This window comes from Heterodontus francisci, chromosome 19 (assembly GCF_036365525.1).
Source record: "Heterodontus francisci isolate sHetFra1 chromosome 19, sHetFra1.hap1, whole genome shotgun sequence".
In the NCBI taxonomy this organism is placed as follows: Eukaryota; Metazoa; Chordata; class Chondrichthyes; order Heterodontiformes; family Heterodontidae; genus Heterodontus; species Heterodontus francisci.
Genome location: NC_090389.1, coordinates 84,317,765 through 84,334,603, shown reverse-complemented (window position 1 = coordinate 84,334,603; position 16,839 = coordinate 84,317,765).

Genomic DNA, 16,839 nt, shown 5'->3' with positions numbered 1-16,839 from the left:
ATTAAATACTGTCGCGCTTCCGCCATCCGTCCCGGAGCGATATTGGTGCCGGGGGGTCGGCACTCCCGCGCCTTCGGATCCCCTCCGCGGATCCAAGGCGGGACACTGGTGGGGAGGGGGGAGCAGTGCAGGTAGAGTTTTTAGTGTGGGAGGCGGGGGGGCAGGTCAAACTCTTCTCATTGGTGTAGGGGATGGTGGGAAGGGTTACAGTGCACAGTTTATGGTGAAAGTCCAGGTGCACGAGGTCAGTATTTTGGGCGGGGAGAGAGCAAGGAATTAATTTTATGGTAAAAGCAAAATACTGCGGATGCTGGAAATCTGAAACAAAAACAAGAAATGCTGGATTCACTCAGCAGGTCTGGCAGCATCTGTGGAAAGAGAAGCAGAGTTAACGTTTCGGGTCAGTGACCCTTCTTCGGAACTGACAAATTTTATGGTTATCGGGGTGGGGTGGGAGAGAGTCAAGATCAATTTATTCAACTTCTTAAAATCAATGCAGCTTTAAATATTTCAATTGAAATGGAAGGTCTCAGAGCCCTTTAAAAATGGCGTCAGTGCCTGCACAAAGACGGCCGGTGCCATTGCTGGGAACAGACCGCCAGCCCCCTCCACGTCATCGAAGTGGACGGTCCGCCCGGCTATTTAAACGAGCCGCCGCATTTAATGTCGCAGTAGCTCCGCGACACTCGGCCTGATTACGACAGCGGAAGTATAAATTTCGGCCCAGTGACTCCATTTCCAAAGTATTTCATTGGGTGTGAAGTGCTTTGTGATATCTGATGGTTGTGAAAAGTGCTATATAAATACAAGTCTTTCTTACTCTTTATGTAAAGGGAGTCCCATGATCGGGACAGGTTAGAAGTCAGAACTTTACAAGGAATTATGACAAATGTTAACAACAATTGTTTATCTTGTTTCATGTTTTAAATTTCACTGGGAACTGTAGCATAGTGATTATGTTACTGTGCGAGTAATGCAGAGACCTGAATTAATGAGTCAGATATATGAGTTCAAGCCCCACCAGGGTAGCTGGGGAATTTAAATTTAATTAATACATCTGGAATAAAAGCGAGTATCAATCATGGTTACCATGTAACTACCGGATTGTTGTAAAAACCCATCTAATTCACCAATGCCCATCAGAGAAGGACATCTGCCATTCTTACCTGGTCTGGCTTATATGTGACTCCAGTCCCACAATGTGGTTGACTCTCTGAAATGGCCTAGCAAGCCACTCAGTTGTATAAACTGGATGGACCACCCGGCATTGACCTAGGCATCAGATTGGGACCTGATAAAGGCACAGCCTGCCCAGTTGACCCTGCAAAGTCCTCCTCAATAACATCCGGGGACAAATGCCAGAATTGGGGAGCTGTTCTACAGACTAGTCAAGCAACAACCTGACATAGTCATATTCATATAATCATACCTTTCAGGTGCCTCCATCATCATCCTTGGGTATGCTCTGTCCCACCGGCAGGGCAGATCCATCAAAGATCGTGCCGGAGAGATATACAGTGGGGAGAGAGTGGCCTTGGGATCCACATTGACTATGGACACCATGAAGTCTCATGACATCAGGTCAAACATGGGCAAGGAAACCTCCTGCTGATTACAACCCTCCCTCGGCTGATGAATCAGTACTCCTCCATGTTGAGGTAGCAAGGGCACAGAATATACTCTGGGTGGGGGACTTCAATGTCCATCACCAAGAGTGGCTAAGTAAAACCACTACTGGCTGAATCCTGAAGGACATATCTGCCAGACTGGTCCTGTGGCAGATGGTGAGGGAACCAACACGAGGGAAAAGCCTACTTGATCTAGTCCTCACCAATTTACCAATGCAGGTGCATCCATTCGTAACAGTATTGTTAGGAGTGACCACTGCGCAGTCATTTTGGAGACAAAGTCCCGTCTTCACACAGAGGACACCCTTCATCGTGTTATATGGCACTAACACCATGCTAAATGGGATAGATTCAGAGTTTAGAAAGTTTCATAGAAAGTTTAAGGCACAGAAAGAGGCCACTTGGCCCATCGTGTCTGTGCCGGCCGAAAAACGATCCACCTATTCTAATCCCACCTTCCAGCATTTGGTCCATAGTCCTGCAGATAATAGCACTTGAGGTGCATGTCCAGACTCCTTTTGAATGAGTTGAGGGTTTCTGCCTCAACTATCCTTTCAGGCAATGAGTTCCAGAAACCCACCATCCTTTGGGTGAAAATGTTTTTCCTCATCTCCCCTCTAATTTTTCTACCAATCACTTCAAATCTATACCCCCTCGTCACTGACCTCTCTGCTAAGATGAATAGATCCTTCACTTCCACTCTATCCAGGGCCCTCAAAATGTTGCACATTTCAATCAGATCTCCTCTCAGCCTTCTCTGTTCCAAGGAGACCAACCCCAGCCTATCCATCTTTCCCCCCCGTGAGAAAAATGTCTAGGGGTCCCTTTCAGCCTTCATCAGCTAGAACGGCTGCTTGCTGGACTCTCTGAGCCCACTGCTCCTCTTCATGGGTCTTTGTGGAGAGTGGGCGAAAGTGTTTAAATTCCTCTAACAGAATTACTTCTCTGAAATTCTCATAGCTGAGCTGTACTTAACAGCCCTCAGCCACTGTTCAAAAGCCAGCTGCTTACTTCTTTCAAACTCCAGATAAGTTTGATTAGCTTGCTTCTCGAGGGTTCTAAACTTTTGGCGATAGGCTTTGGGTACTAAGTCATGTGCCCTGAGGATAGCATTTCTGGTCAGTTCATAATTTGGTGAACTCTCATCTGGCAACAGGGAATAAACCCCATGGGCTTTTCCAGTTAGCTTGCTTTGTAGTAAAAGAGGCCAGGTCTCAGCTGGCCATTTTAGCTGCCTTGCCAGTTTCTCAAAGGGCACAAAAAAAATGTCTACATCTTCCTCATTGAATTTTGGAATTAGTTGAGCAAGTTTTAACAATTCTGTACGCTCCTCCATATTGGCCATGCTTTCACTGGGGTTACTCTGTGCCCCCCCCCCCCCCCCCCAGTTAATTCAAGCTGTTTCAGCTTTCTTTCTTCGCATTCTTTCTGGAATATTCTTTCTCTCTCTCTCTCCTCTCTCTCTCGTTCCTTCTCCTGTCTTTCTGTCTCTTCCTCCTCAAATTCAAGTTTCCTCTGTTCCAATTGTATCTTTCCTAACAATACCCTGTCAGAGTCTGCTCCTGACCCTGTTTCTGCTTCTTCAGAATCAATGGTTGGCCACTAGCCTTAGGAGTTCAGGCTTCCTCGCCTTACCACATACAGTGATCCCACACTGCTCAGACATTTTCCTCAACTCCTCCATAGACAGTGCTTTTAAACTTATCCCAAGTTACTTCATCCTGGCTTGGAGAGCTACTCGTTTCAATCGCACACAACCACAAGAAAATCTGTATTGAAATCTTGGTCTTTTTTGATTGGGAACAATTTGGTTTCCCACTTCCAATTCCTCTCATTTGTCTGTGGGTCAATTCCGGACACTAGCCCCAAAATTTCTGTTACAACCGATAAGAAAGGTGTCTAAGGGTCCCTCTCAGCCTTCACCTGGTCTTACCATAACAGAGTTTTATTTTTAAACACAGTGTGTTTTTAGCTCCCCCTTGGTGAATCCTTGTTCACCACTTTCCAATTATAAGGTAAAGAAACCAGCACAAACAGGCTTTCTTCGGTTTAAAGAAGAAAAGTTGAAATTTATTAAACTCAAGCTCTAATTTGATGCCTACGGATACACAACTCGCCCACGCTAGCATGCATATGCGATACACATATGCACATAGAGACAGAAAAGAGCAGAAGACAAATAAAGTGGAAAGGTTTGAGGCAATATCGGAAGAGTTTTTGTTACGGTTCTTCGAGCTCACTGCAGAGTCCTTGATTGTAGGTAGATCTTGCTTTTCGTTGGGGCCCGGTATTCTTCTTAAACCTTGTTCACTGTCGGAGACTTTTCTCTCTTAGGTTCATATGTCTTCAGTGGATTCAGAGGCTTGTGAGAAAGAGATGGGAGCAGACAGGAGAGAGATCTTCTCAGTCCAGGAGCAAACAAACTTTCTCAGTTCAAACTGTTTGTACAATTCAGAAAAACCCAGGTTGCTAAGCAGGTGACTAACTGGTCTGACCACGTCTTGGCTCTGTGGATTGTATCATCTTAGCAGGGCCTGGAATGCTCTTCTTACACACAATACCTGGTGATCAAGGTCCATTGTGGGTTGAATGTGTTAGGGAATGGTCCTTTGTCCTTCCAGCACTGTCTGTTAATATGCAAATGTCTTTTCCAGCCACGGCTGATCTGTTTAACAAGTCATTTCCTCATTCCAGTAACAGTTTAAAATCAATGTTAATGACAAAAAGTAATGTGCCTCATTCTTGGCAAGTGGGGGCCAAGCATGCCACTCGTAAATCTCCTCTGTACCCTCTCTAGTGCAATTACATCCTTTCTGTAATGAGGTGACCAGAACTGCACACAGTACTCAAGTTGTGGCCTAACCAATGTGATACAGTTCCAGCATAACCTCCCTGTTCTTATATTTTATATCTCAGCTAATAAAGGAAAGGATTCCATATGCCTTCTTAACCACCTTATCGACCTGTCCTGCTACCTTCAGGGATCTGTGGACATTCACTCCAAAGTCCCTCACTTCCTCTCAGTATTTCCCATTAATCGTGTATTTCTTTGCCTTGTTTGACCTCCCCAAATGCATCATCTCATACTTCTCCACTAGCTCAAACTGGGCATCCATGAGGAGCTGTGGGCCATCAGCACAGCAGAATTGTACTCAGCCTCAATCTGTAACATCATGGCCCGGCATATCCCCCACTCTACCATTACCATCAAGCCGGGGGATCAACCCTGGTCCAATCGAGTGGAGAGCATGCCAGGAGCAGCACCAGGCATACCCAAAAATGAGGTGTCAGCCTGGTGAAGCTACAAACAGGACTGCATGCATGCTAAACAGCAAAGGTAGTATGTGATAGACAGAGCTAAGTGATCCCACAACCAGTGGATCCAATCAAAGCTCTGTAGTCTTGCCACATCCAGTCGTGAATGGTGTTAGACAATTAAACAACTAACAGGAGCAATGATGGGGGAGCTCAGCACATCAGCGTAAAAGACATCAGCTAGAAGTGTCGAGTGAATGATCCATCTTGGCCTACTTTCAAGGTCCTCATGGTCACAGATGTCAATCTTCAACCAATTCGATTCACTCTGTGTGATATCAAGAAACAGCTGAATGCGCTGGTTACAGCAAAGGTATGACAGCATCCTGGCAGTAGTACTGAAAACTTGTGCTCCAGAACTAACCGCGCCCCTAGCCAAGCTGTTCCAGTACAGGTACAACACTGGCATCTACCCGAAAATGTGGAAAATTACCCAGCTATGTCCTGCCCACAAAAAGCAGGACAAATCCAATCTGGCCAATTACCACCCCATCAGTCCACTCTCAATCATGAGCCATGTGATGGAAGGTGTCATTGACAGTGCTATTAGGCAGAACTTACTCAGCAATGACTTGCTCACCAATGCTCAGTTTGGGTTCTGCCAGGGCCACTCGGTTCCAGACCTCATTACAGCCTTGGTCCAAACATGAACAAAAGAGATGGATTCCAGCGGTGAGGTGAGAGTGACTGCCCTTGACATCAGGGCAGCATTTAATGAGTGCGGCATCAATGAGCCCAAGTAAAGTGGAAGTCAATGGGAAACAGGTGAAGGCTCTCTACTGATTGGAGTCATACCTACCACAAAGGAAGATGGTTGTGGTTGTTGGAGGCCAAACATCTCAGCCCCAGGACATCACTGCAGGAGTTCCTCAGGGGAGTGTCCTAGGCCCAACCATCTTCAGCTGCTGCATCAATGACCTTCCTTCCATCATAAGAACATAAGAAATAGGAGCAGGAAGCAGCCCTTCAAGCCTGCTCCACCATTCAATGAGATCATGGCTGATCTTCCATTTCAACACCATTTTCCTGCACCATCCCGTATCCCTTGATGTTTTTAATATGTAGAAATCTATCGATCTCAGTCTTGAACTACTCAATGACTGAGCCTCCATAGCCCTCTGGGGCAGAGAATTCCAAAGATTCACCACACTCTGAGTGAAGAAATTCCTCCTCATTTCAGTTCTAAATGGCCTGCCCCTGAGACTATGTTCCCTCCATTGTTCTAGACTCCCCAGCCAGGGGAAACATCCTTCCTGCATCTACCCTATCAAGCCCTGTAAGAATTTTGTAGGTTTGAATGAGATCACCACTCATTCTTCTAAACTTCAGAGAATAAAGCCCCAGTCTGCTTAATCTTTCCTCTTAGGACAATCCCTCTATCCCAGGAATTAATTTGGTGAACTTTTGTTGCACTCCCTCAAGACAAGTATATCCTTCCTTAGGTAAGGAGACCAAAACTGCACACAGTACTCCAGGTGTGGCTTCACCAAGGCTCTATATAATTGCAGTAAGACATCTTTACTCCTATACTCAAATTCTGTTCTAATAAAGGCTAACATACCATTTGCCTTCTTAATTGCTTGCTGTACCTGCATGTTAGCTTTCAGTAACTCATGAACAAGGACACCCAAGTCTTTTTGAAATTCAACACTTTCCAGCCTCTCGCCATTTAAATACTCTGTATTTCTGTTTTTCCTACCAAAGTAGATAACCTCACATTTCTCCACATTGGATTCCATCTGCCAAATTTGCACCCACTCACTTAGCCTCTCCAAATCCCGTTGAAGCGTCTTTGTATCCTCCTCACAATTCACACTTCCAACTAGTTTTCTGTCATCTGCAAATTTGGAAATATTACATTTAATCACTGCCTCCAAATCAGTGATATAGATTGTGAATAGCTGGGGCCCAAGCACTGATCCTTGCGGTACTCCACTAGTCATAGTCTGCCAACTTGAAAATGACCCATTTATTCCTACTCTCTGTTTCCTGTCTGTTAACCAGTTCTCAATCCATGCCAGTATATTCCCCCCAATTCCACATGCTCTAATTTTGTTTACTAACCTCTTGAGGCGGACCTCATCAAAAACTTGCTGAAAATCCAAATATACTACATCCACCAGTTCCACCTTATCTATTCTGCTAGTTACAGCCTCAAAAAACTCCAACAGGTTTGTTTAACACGATTTCCCTTTCAGAAATCTATGTTGACTGCCCAATCCTATGATTATTTTCTAAGTCCTGTTATCACATCCTTTATTATAGATTCTAGCATTTTCCCTATGACAGATGTTAGACTAACAGGTTTGTCGTTCTCTATTTTCTCTCTCCCTCCTTTCTTCAATAGTGGGGTTACATTTGCCACCTTCCAATCTGCAGAAACCATTCCAGAGTCTATAGAATCTTGAAAGATGACTTCCAATGCATCTACCATCACTTCAGCCACCTCTTTCAACATTCTGGGATGTAGATCATCAGGTTCAGGGGATTTATTTACTATAAGCCCTATTAATTTGGGTGGCAAAGTGGCGCAGTGGTTAACACCGCAGCCTCACAGCCCCGGGTTCGATTCTGGGTACTGCCTGTGCGGAGTTTGCAAGTTCTCCCTGTGACTGTGTGGGTTTTCGCCGGATGCTCCGGTTTCCTCCCACAGCCAAAAACTTGCAGGTTGATAGGTAAATTGGCCATTGTAAATTGCCCCTAGTGTAGGTAGGTGGCAGGGAATATGGGATTACTGTAGGGTTAGTATAAATGGGTGGTTGTTGGTCGGCTCAGACTCGGTGGGCTGAAGGGGCTGTTTCAGTGCTGTATCTCTAAATAATAAATAAATAATTTCTCTAGTACTATTTTTTACTAATATTAATATCTTGCAATTCCTCTGTTTCTCTGCCATTTCTCTATTCCCTATTATAAATTCTCCTGACTCTGCTTGTAATGAGCCCACATTTGTTTTTCCTTTTTACATACTTATAGAAGCTTTTTATGTTTCTCACTAGTTTACACTCATATTCTATTTTCCCTTTCTTAATCTTTTTCTTGGTCCTCCTTTGCAGAATTTTAAAATGCGCCCAATCCTCAGGCTTACCATTTTTTTAAGCAACTTTATAAGTTGGAACACTTTCCTTGCTGGGTTTTTGTGCATTAAAGAAATGTATTTTTGTTGTAAACTATGTATTAGTTCTTTAAATGTTAGCCATTGCCTGTCTACCATCATATCTTTTAACATAGTTTCACCAATTCACCATTGCCAATTTGCCCCTCATACCTTCATAGTTTCCTTTGCTTAGATTTAAGAACCTAGTTTCTGATTCAACTACATCACTTTCAAACTGAATGTGAAATGCTATCACATTATGATCACTCTTTCTTAAAGACACCTTTACAACAAGATTATTAATTATCCCTTTTTCATTGCACAATACTAGATCTAAAATAGCCTGTTCCCTAGTTGGTTCCTCAACATACTGCTCTAGAAAACCATCTTGCATATATTCCAAGAATTTGTCCTCCACAACATTAGTATGAATAAAGTTTACCCAGTCTATATGTAGATTGAAATCCCCCATGATTACTGTATTACCCTTGTTACACACACCTCTAATTTCCTGATTTATACTGTGATCTACATTGCCACTGCTCTTTGGTGGCCTATAAAAAACTCCCACCAATGTTTTATGCCCCTTGCTGTTTCTTAGTTCCACCCAAACTGATCCTACCTCTTGAGCTATAGAACTAAGATCATCTCTCACTACAGTACTAATGCCCTATTTAATTAACAGAACAACCCCACCACCTTTTCCCAGCTTCCTGTCCTTCCTGAATGTCACGTACCCTTGAATATTCAGGTACCAGCTTTGGTTTCCTTGTAGCTACGTCTCTGTAATGGCTATCAGGTCAGACATGAATTTCCATTTGAGCTGACAATTCATCTGTTTTATTGCGAATGCTGCAGGCATTCAGATACAGAGCCCTTAATTCTGCTTTTTACTGCTTTTGTAAACTCTGGCCCTATCTGCTGGCACACTCTTAAGTCTGTAATCACTGTATCTTCCTGCCATACTCTGATCATCATTACCTTTATTGCTATCTTAATCTATTGCCTTGTCATTTCCCTTTAATTTACTCAATCTTCCACGACATGATCCTTGCCTCCTCTATTTAATTTAAAGCCTTCTCTACTTCCCTAGTTATAGGACTCACTAGAACACTGGTCCCAGCATGGTTGAGGTGAATTCTGTTACTGAGCTGTCCATGCAGGCTGAAGAATAAACAAAAAAGAAAGAACTTGCATCTATATAGCACCTTTCCCAACCTAAGGACATCCCAAAGTGCTTTACAGTTAATGAAGGACTTTTTAAAACTGTAGTCACTGTTGTAATGCAGGAAGAAAGGCAGCTAATATATGCACAGAATGATCACAGAAATAGCAATGTGATAATGACTAGATTATGTTAGTGATGATTGAGAGATAAATATTGGTAAGGACACCGGGTTAACTCCCCTGCTCTTCTTCAAAATAATGGCCATGGGATAATTTATGTCCTCCTGGGAGAGCAGGCTTAACCTGGTTTAACGTCTCATCTGAAAGATGGCAACTCCAACAGTGCAGCACTCCCTCAGTACTGCATTGAGTGGATTCTTGTGCTCAAGTCTCTTTGATGGGACTTGAACCTACAACCTGATTTTTGAAGTGTAGTCACTGTTCGTGGTAGCCAATTTGCAGACAGCAAGATCCCACAAATAGCACTGAGATAGATGAGCAGATAATCTGCAGCAAGGCTGTAATGAACATTTTGCCACTTGACTTCCTTAGCACAGGAGCAAGACTTATAGTAGCAAGAATGATAGATGGAAAGTCCATTCTCAGTCTTGTTCACCTCAATATGCTATATTTAGCTTGCTCATGAACAAGTGGGCTCCTGTCTGCAAAGTTATTAACAGAGGTGTTTTCATCAATGTCCCATTTATTTTAAAATAGCACAGGTAGAAATTGATGCAATGCTTTAATGGGAATTAACTTCGCTCCTCGTATTGTCTTTTGGTAAAGCCGACAAACAGTATTCTGATGGTGCCCATCTATTCATCTCTCCCACTACAGGTGAAAACTTCTTTATTCAGTCTCAGGATGTGGTTAGCCTGGCATTTATTACCCCTTCCCAATTGCCCTGAGAAGGTCATGGTGGGTCTTCTTGATCATTGGTAGAGGTTTGATACAACTGAGTGGCTTGCAAGGTCACCTCAGGACCAATTAAGTCAACCATGTTGTTGTTAGACAATAATCTACAAAAGCTAAATACAGCAGGTGCTGGAAATCTGAGACAAAAACAGAAAATGCTGGAAATACTCAGGAGGTCTGGCAGTATCTGTGGAGAGAGAATCAAAGTTAACGTTTCAGGTCTGTGACCTTTCACCAGAGCTCTGACATTCTGATGAAAGGTCACAGACCTGAAATATTGGGCTGGATTTTAACAGCCCTCTGGTGATAGGCTGAGAGGTGGGGGGGCGGGGGGGGGGGGGCCTTGTAAAATGGTGGTGGAAGGCGTCACGAGGAGAGTATGATGTCTTCCTGCAGCCACGGGATATTTTCAGGGGTGTTAGTGAGGGTGGGTGGGATTCTTGTTGGAGGGGCAGCCATCACTGCCAGCGGGTCCCTTGATTGCCCCCAAAGGAGGATACCCCACCAAGCCCACGAGGAGGCCATGAATTGGCCACTTAAGGGCCTCAATTGGCCTGGGGCAAAATGACAAGGGGCCTGGGCAACATCAGGAATACTGCCCCCTACCATTTTGTTTACCACTACCCCCCCTACCCCGCCTCCGTGCCCACCTCCAAAGGCAGAACAAAATCCTGCCCCATGTCTGTATTATCTGAAATAAAAGCAAAATACCGCAGATGCTGGAAATCTGAAATTAAAAACAAGAAATGCTGGAAATACTCAGCATGTCTGGCAGCATCTTGCGAGAGAGAGAAGCAGAATTAATGTTTCGGGTCAGTGACCCTTCGGAGTTCCGATGCGGGACAGAGGTAGGGAGGGGGGAGGAGGTAAGTTTTCTGGGCAGGAGGTGGGGGGAGCGGGGTGAAACGTTTTTGATTGGTCTGGGGGAGGTGGGAAGGGATAAAGTTCATAGTTTATTAACTTTGAGGGGGGAAGGTTGGGATCGCAAGGTAAGTTTTTTTGAGGGCGGCAGAGGGCAAGTAATACATTTTAAGGTCATTGTGTGGGGGTGGTGGTGGGGGGAGAGGGTCACGATAACTTTATTCACTTTTTAGCACTCATGTTTATTTAAAAATTTAAATTGCATTGAAGGGCTGGAAGCCCTTTAAAAATGGCGTCAGCGCCTGCACATGGCGCCGGATGGCACTGCTGGGGACTGACTGCCCACCCCTCCACGTCATTGAGTGGGGCAGTCCGTCCTGGGCATGTAAATGAGCCGCTGCATTTAATATTGTGGCAGCTCTACGGAGTAAAGCCCGAGCGTGCGGGCTGCCATTTGTCAAGAAAATCAAGGCCATAGTAAATAATACTACTGATAGTTAGTGGGACGACCCATTATTGTTAATAAATGGGCCATGCCAATGAATTAGTTCACTTATGAGGCTTGTCAAGTCTTTCACAGAGCACAGCTGCGATGGTGCAAAAACAATGATATGAACAGACTATTTATGAAATGATGATAAATGGAATGTGGGGAATTCGCTGATCATAACCCAATTCTGAATAAATGCATTTGACCTCTTTTTAAGAGATAATCTATCACTTCAGGCCATTGGGTCCAATATGCCCTCTCCACCTCTTTTGTACCTCCAGCATGATCTCAGCATCCAATTTCGAAAGTGCAGTTCAAGCAAGGAGGAGGAGTAAATGAGAAGATCACAGAGTACCGTAGAGTAATCACAGAGTACCGTAGTTCCCCATTTCCTGCCTACTTAGCAGGAGCCCTTGAGTACTCAGAGAGGGAAGGGAGAGAGAGATGCTGCTGTAGTAGGAAATATGTCAAATATGCCGATTAAGATTGTAGGAAGGCTGCAGCTCGAGCTGGTGGACATCAGAAATCTGCATATCTGCAGAGAGCAACAAAATTGCATTTCAGTGTCTGTTCTTGATAGGTTGGAGATTGGCATTTGAAAATATTGGAAAAGCTTAACTTATTCGTGGCAGTTTTACCAGGCTTTTGAAGTGAAGCTACCTGAAGTGAACGAGATAAAGAGATGTTGAGGTGCTATCCGTATATCCTTTATTTACTCTGAGAATCCAATGATAACAAGTTCTTGTTGCAGATGTGAATATTTTAAGGGCTGCAAAGCATATTGTGTGCACTCAATGATTTGAAGAGGAATTCAAGGAGGAAAATGGATAATGCTCACTGAATTATTAAACAGGGATCCAGTCAAAAGCTCAAATGACATTTTTTTGCAAAATTCCAAGATGATGAAAAGCACGGAAAGATGTGATTGTAGTCGGTAAGAAATAGCATGTGGAATGAAATAGCCAGCAATTTGTATTCATTGGTAATACAAGTGTGGAAGAACTAGAGAAGCTGGGATTCTCCATAAAACACAAAAGGTTAAGGGAAGATTTAATAAAGGTGTTCAAAATAATGATGAATTTGATTGCCAAAAGAACTGTACAACTAATCCCACCCCTCCACTATTTTCCCCATAGCCCTGCAAATCTTTACCTTTTCAAGCATTTATCCAATTCCCTTTTGAAAATTATGACTAAATCCATTTTCCCCGCCCTTCCAGGCAGCACATTCCAGATCATAACAACTCACTCTGTTCAAAAAAAAGTCTCCTCATCTTGCCTCTGGTTCTTTTGCAATTATCTTAAAATAAACACTGAAGAATAGCACAGACAGGAATGTAGTGAAAGTGGGTCAAGCAACAGTTCAGAAATTTCACCCACCAGAATCTCCAATCTTAAATTGCAACAAAATTCATAAAATTCAATAAATTCAAAGATTATCAGTGTAACTGGGGTCATTAGTTGAATCCACCGCTGAATGGCTAGAATTCCTTGAAAGCCATCAATATTTGCTCAAAGCTAAATTGGCTTCTTCAGGCATGGTGATGGAAATGTGGACAGGAATTCCTCGTTGCAAGTAAACTCACTGATTACCTATGGAACCAAGTAAACATTTAAGAGTGAAAAGCATTCAAGGGCTTGGGGGTTAGATTGGGGAGATGTGATTCCAGGGCTTAACTCCAATGTGGAGGGTATACTGACAGAGGTACGAGGGTTAACTGGTCACCTTCTGTTCTGGAATTTCTATGAGCTATGATCTATGTATGCAACACAAGATTCCTATTCAGTTATGTTGCCCCAATGGATGTTTCCAACACGACTATTCCTGTTCAATATAGAGTGTCCACTGAAAAATGGGAAACTTCCTCTCAACTATCATTATGCCAAGAACACCAAGTACCTAAGTTGCGTTATATGTTTATGATTTGGGATTGCATGACAAAGACAGATGCGGAAGGCCATCTTATCTCTCTGTCCAGAAAGAGTTACCTACAGTTCCAGATGTAGGTTGAATCACTTACAAGTTTCCAGCTTCCATAGCAAATACTCAGAGTTGTCAGTCACGGTTCAATGATAGTTATCTTGCCTCTGATGGTAGAAGTTTTTGTGTGCAAGCCCCTCTTCAGGGCAAATAATTGAGGTTGACACTTCAGTGCTGTACTGAGGGAGTGCTATGCTGCTTGAGGTGCTAGCTTTCGGATGAAACAGAAAACCAAGGGCCCATTATCCTCTCCGGTGGTTGTAAATGATCCCAATGCATTATTCAGTGAAGAGCAGGGGAGTTGTCCTAGTGTCCTGGCTGTCAATTATTTGCTTCAACCAACACCTCAAATCAGATGACCTGGGCATTTATTTCATTGCTACTTGTGGGACTTTGTTGGCTGCTACACTTCATACAGTGTCTACATTTCAAAAGGACTTTATTGGGTGTGAAACACTTCGTTTGGTCCTGACATTGAGAAAAGCAGTTAGAAATGCAAGTTCCTTTGTAACGCCTGAATTTACTTTGGTCAGTGATGATTTCCATTTACATTAAAACTGTCCTCCCTCTAATTTGGCCAGTTTCGTTGCTGATTTTCAAATGTAAACAGATTTTTTTTTAAATGATGCTATAATTTTGTAAGTGTTTGCAGAAGGAAAAATTGTGGCCGATGCAGCTAAATAAATCTTTCTTTCTTTGGGCCTCCTTATCTCGAGAGACAATGGATATGCGCCTGGAGGTGGTCAGTGGTTTGTGAAGCAGCGCCTGGAGTGGCTATAAAGGCCAATTCTAGAGTGACAGGCTCTTCCACAGGTGCTGCAGAGAAATTTGTTTGTCGGGGCTGTTGCACAGTTGGCTCTCCCCTTGCGCCTCTGTCTTTTTTCCTGCCAACTACTAAGTCTCTTCGACTCGCCACAATTTAGCCCTGTCTTTATGGCTGCCCGCCAGCTCTGGCGAATGCTGGCAACTGACTCCCACGACTTGTGATCAATGTCACACGATTTCATGTCGCGTTTGCAGACGTCTTTATAGCAGAGACATGGACGGCCGGTGGGTCTGATACCAGTGGCGAGCTCGCTGTACAATGTGTCTTTGGGGATCCTGCCATCTTCCATGCGGCTCACATGGCCAAGCCATCTCAAGCGCCGCCGACTCAGTAGTGTGTATAAGCTGGGGGTGTTGGCCGCTTCAAGGACTTCTGTGTTGGAGATATAGTCCTGCCACCTGATGCCAAGTATTCTCCGAAGGCAGCGAAGATGGAATGAATTGAGACGTCGCTCTTGGCTGGCATACGTTGTCCAGGCCTTGCTGCCGTAGAGCAAGGTACTGAGGACACAGGCCTGATACACTCGGACTTTTGTGTTCCGTGTCAGTGCGCCATTTTCCCACACTCTATTGGCCAGTCTGGACATAGCAGTGGAAGCCTTACCCATGCGCTTGTTGATTTCTGCATCTAGAGACAGGTTACTGGTGATAGTTGAGCCTAGGTAGGTGAACTCTTGAACCACTTCCAGAGCGTGGTCGCCAATATTGATGGATGGAGCATTTCTGACGTCCTGCCCCACGATGTTCGTTTTCTTGAGGCTGATGGTTAGGCCAAATTCATTGCAGGCAGACGCAAACCTGTCGATGAGACTCTGCAGGCACTCTTCAGTGTGAGATGTTAAAGCAGCATCGTCAGCAAAGAGGAGTTCTCTGATGAGGACTTTCCGTACTTTGGACTTCGCTCTTAGACGGGCAAGGTTGAACAACCTGCCCCCTGATCTTGTGTGGAGGAAAATTCCTTCTTCAGAGGATTTGAACGCATGTGAAAGCAGCAGGGAGAAGAAAATCCCAAAAAGTGTGGGTGCGAGAACACAGCCCTGTTTCACACCACTCAGGATAGGAAAGGGCTCTGATGAGGAGCCACCATGTTGAATTGTGCCTTTCATATTGTCATGGAATGAGGTGATGATACTTAGTAGCTTTGGTGGACATCCGATCTTTTCTAGTAGTCTGAAGAGACCACGTCTGTTGACGAGGTCAAAGGCTTTGGTGAGATCAATGAAAGCAATGTAGAGGGGCATCTGTTGTTCACGGTATTTCTCCTGTATCTGACGAAGGGAGAACAGCATGTCAATGGTCGATCTCTCTGCACGAAAGCCACACTGTGCCTCAGGGTAGACGCGCTCGGCCAGCTTCTGGAGCCTGTTCAGAGCAACTCGAGCAAAGACTTTCCCCACTATGCTGAGCAGGGAGATTCCACGGTAGTTGTTGCAGTCACCGCGGTCACCTTTGTTTTTATAGAGGGTGATGATGTTGGCATCGCGCATGTCCTGGGGTACTGCTCCCTCGTCCCAGCACAGGCATAGCAGTTCATGTAGTGCTGAGAGTATAGCAGGCTTGGCACTCTTGATTATTTCAGGGGTAATGCTGTCCTTCCCAGGGGCTTTTCCACTGGCTAGAGAATCAATGGCATCACTGAGTTCCGATTTGGTTGGCTGTATGTCCAGCTCATCCATGACTGGTAGAGGCTGGGCTGCATTGAGGGCAGTCTCAGTGACAGCATTCTCCCTGGAGTACAGTTCTAGGTAGTGCTCAACCCAGCGGTCCATCTGTTTGCGTTGGTCAGTGATTATGTCCCCCGATTTAGATTTGAGGGGGGCGATCTTCTTGATGGTTGGCCCAAGAGCTCTCTTCATGCCATCATACATTCCTCTGATGTTTCCGGTGTCTGAGGCCAGCTGAATATGACTGCATAGGTGTTGCCAGTAGTCGTTTGCGCAACGCCTAGCTGTTCTTTGTGCAGTACTTCTGGCTGCTTTAAGTGCTGCAGATGTTAAATCGCTGGGGGCTTTCTTGTAGTTCAACAGTGCAATGCGCTTAGCGGCTATGACAGGTTCCAGCTCCTCATTATGAGATTGAAACCAGTCTGCATTTCTCTTCGCACTTTTGCCGTAGGTGGTCAAAGCTGACTCATAGATGGCGTCTCTGATGTGGGCCCACTTGGTCTCAGCATCCCCTGTGGGAGTGTTTTGAAGGGCTGTTACAAGTGAATTTAGAAATTTTTGTCACAGCTGTGGGTGAGAAATTCTGCTCGTGTTGATGCGCGGGTGGCCCTTCTGCTTGGAATGATGCAACTTCTTTGGTCTGAGTCTAACCTTGCTGCACACCAGGGAGTGGTCGGTGTCGCAGTCCGCACTGTGGAAGCTGCGTGTGATTTGAACACTGTTTAAGGCGGCTCGCCTTGTGACAATGAGGTCTAGCTGGTGCCAACGACGTGATCTTGGGTGCCTCCATGAAACCTGGTGACAGGGTTTAGTGTGAAAGAACGAGTTGGTGATGCAGAGGTTATGATAGGTACACAACTCAAGCAGTCTCTGCCCGTTCTCATTCATCCTTCCAACGCC